Genomic DNA, 3751 nt, shown 5'->3' on the forward strand with positions numbered 1-3751 from the left:
AACGTTGGAAATTCGTCCTAGATCGGGATTCAAACCTGGGTCTCGTGCTTGCTAGGGAGATGCGCTGACCACAGAGCCATCTGGATTCACTGGTCATTGCAACTGCACGGTCTGCCATAGCAAAACTCTGTGCAATTGCGATCACCACCGTGTCCAGATGGCGCAGTGGTGAGCGCATCTGCTAGTAAGTAGGAAACCCAGGTTTGAATCCCGGGTCTAGCACAAATTTTCAACCACCCCACTGATTTAAATCAACGCCCACACACAGCCAATGTCTGCTACTCCTTTGTGTCTTAACACAACTATTCAGAGACAACAGTTGTCTGACAAGATGCCCTAATATGCGAATGCTTCTGGTTTGGTCGTGTTTCTTATTTGTAAATAATAAATCCATTTGAAACAGTGGTGGTTATTATGACTTAGCAAGCGGTCACAAAACCATTAAAAATCATAGCAAGTCTTGGACCAATTTGTTCTCAACAATTGACAAAAATGTTTGGGAAAGAGAACTGATTGTAAGTTGGATGAGCAGAATACACTACATAACTCACAATCCTCTAGTACGAAAGAAGAATGTTAAAATAAACCTGATAAGGTTATTCGTATGTGCAGGAATTGGCGTTGTGAGAACGTAATGAACTATGTGCGTACCTGAATGAAGCAGGTATCGTGAACTGGCACATCGTCAGTGAACATGACGAAAAGCTGAAGCACGATTTAGAACATTCCTCCGTGTTTGCGGGAAAGTCACATTACATACTCAATGACTTCATTACTTCTGCCCCAAACAACTTCATGTATAAAATGAAATTTATCGTAAATCAATCTACTTTTATTTCAATGATTCTGGATAAATCGACTGATGTAATATCTTACGTCTAAGGTGATGGTCAAATCCATGAAACGGTTTTTAAGTTCATGAATACCTCTGAAGGCAGAACAGTTGTTATGGTACAAATGATTCACGACTATGGGTGGAATGAAAAACTTATCTTAGAGTTACGATGCTGCTGCATTGTTTGCTTAGGCTTTGACTGGATTACGGTTTTGAGTTGTACACATATTTCATTGCAACGCTCGTTCATTGTTTCGCTCACTGACCGAGGTTTGTGCTATACTAAGCCATGCTAAGGATCAACGTAAGCAGACATATTATTTCTCAGTTTGAATGTTCTTCTTACATTTTTCTCAAATCAACCAAAAGGAAGCAGGTTGTTAGACTAGAAAGTAAAGAAACGACGGTCTAATATGACTGCAAAGCGGTGGAGTCGGGAGCCAGCAGGGACAAATCATGTTCCCCAAGCATACGATTTAGAAATTGTGAGGACACTGTTATCTGCTCGTCATTTTTCCTATTAGTTACTACTGTGCCCGTTTATTACCTAATCTCTGTTATAAATCTCTGTTATAATCAAGCTAACAGCATAATAATAGTAAACATGTCTTTACATTTCCAGGTTTTACGTTTTCTGGCATTCACCTTATTTTCTGTCGGTTACTTGGCAGTACCTGTTGTCTTCGTTAATTGTTCTGATGCGATTACAACTATTTTATGTATAACATTTCCAAAACTTTGCGCACTGGAACTACTACCACAAACTCGTACGTCGATATTCTAATCTATAAATGAAGGGTTTATTTCAATAGTGGTACAAGTCCATTACCTCCACTTTTCTGCCTATAATGCTTCTGCAATTAATGATCGAAACAAACAGAAAGAAAGGTACATCTCTAGCAAGAAGCCATATGCTTGGATATTTCTGGTATCTGAACTGCAGATTTTTCAGCGTTCATTTAGCTTTAGGACTCTGTATCTCACAATGATCAAAAAAGGACCTGTACCGCTATTGAAATAAGCCCTTCAAATGTGGAAAGTACGTCACGTTCCCGCTCGTGCACAACCAATAGGATAAGCATAAGATGAAGCACAACGAATAAGACAATTGTGGTGTGAACAGCAATCAAATTGGACTATGGCAGAGGCCGCCTTTTTTTCATATACAACACAAAATTCAGGTAGCAGGAAAGTTCTCTGAAGTTTTGGTAAGGTTTTTCTTCAAAATTAGAAGACACTTCCAGCGCTTCGAAGTTGCTAGAAATTGTTCAAAAAATTTCCAAAAGGATGTATGCTCCCAGACCAGCGTTTCTCGCACAAATTTTTCAACGTTCCCAATTACAACTTGCATTTGCATCTTCGACAGGAAGAATGAAATTGCATCTTCGATGGTACTAATGGCATATATACTATCCACTATGGTGTTCTAAGCATTCAAAACTAAATAAAACTTATGGTAGCACTATGAAAGAAGTGTCTCATGAGATATATCTCAACAAGTACCTACTCTACTCCGCCAGTTCTGTTGGACATTGTACCGCATTCATTATAATTTTGCCCTACTATTTTATCTATGATTTGTAACGCCGGAAATGCATATCCTCCTATTTCCATCTATTGTACTATTATTTTTTTTCCTTGTTTTGTTACCTCAAGATATGACATTTCTGTCTCTTTATATATTGTAATTGTTTTACTGTTTGTATATATATATTTATGCACTCATGTCGATGTATAATTGGTTTGTTTCGTAAATATTATTTGTATTTTTACGCTGGGTCTTGCCTAGGGAAAACTGCTATCGAACGATTACATCGATGGGTCGTGTGAAGAATCAAAGTGTGTAGGATCTTTGGTAGTGTTAACTCTGCCGCGTGGAGCGCGGGCGGGGCAGGGAGTCTGGCTGGAGTAGCGAGTGGAGCAGGTGTTGTGTGACGCTCCCGCGAGTTGCCGCGCTTTCGGGGTTTGGCAGCATGTAATTGCGCTCGACTCGCGATGATAGTTTCTGACATGGTGTCGCGGACGGGAAGCATTAGCTGGCGCACATCAAGAGCCCGTTTCGCCTGGTGACCGTGTCGAGAAGAAGGCGCGCCAACATCCAGCTTCTGCAACAGCGACGGCCGACAATGAGTGACTGTCGCTACCTCCTCGATCGACGGCTTCAAACCTTCAATCAACCAACAAGGAAGACTAAAAGCACGTAAAGTTTCAGAACTGTATGGCAGACCTCAGCTTTTCAAATTGTTCCATTTGCCTCGCAATATTACAGCAACTTAGCACGAACCTTTGTTGCTCATTGTCCCAATTGCATTGCCAAGCAGGGTCCCTTCCTTTTCCGAAATGAACCCGAGTGTCGTTGAAATTCAAACGCCAGCATTAAAATAATATAATTAGATTTCACTGCTTTAATTTCAAAGTTCAGTAGCTGGCTACAATATTTAGGTTACACGAGCACAAATTTAGAGTGCGAGTTTTGTTAGCATATTTTAGCTTACCTGTGACTGCAGCTCAGCTTGGTACGTACTAAATTTTACTATTGTTAATAGTTCAGAATCATTTAATTCAAGTTCAAAGTAAAATCTCTTGTTTCTAAATTGCGTAGAGTCAAGTTGCTTTTGAAATGATTGTTGAGGTAGTCCAAGACTAACCGTATTTTACTGGATTTCGATGTGCTTCAGAAAGAAAGCTCACTATTAACTTCAGTCATTAAATTAACTTTCGATTTTCCGGTTTTATTAATTCTTTTGCTAAATTAAGTCAGAGTGTAGCGAAATTTATTACTTCTGACAAACTTTCAGTTTTCACACTACACGTGTCAACCTTCAGTTGCCACGCTTCTAGTGTTAATTATATGTGTAATAACCTTTCTTTTTCAGTTACTATAGTAATTGTCCTTAGGACTGGCGACCGTGATTT

The sequence above is a fragment of the Schistocerca americana genome, chromosome 2, assembly GCF_021461395.2.
Source record: "Schistocerca americana isolate TAMUIC-IGC-003095 chromosome 2, iqSchAmer2.1, whole genome shotgun sequence".
In the NCBI taxonomy this organism is placed as follows: domain Eukaryota; kingdom Metazoa; phylum Arthropoda; class Insecta; order Orthoptera; family Acrididae; genus Schistocerca; species Schistocerca americana.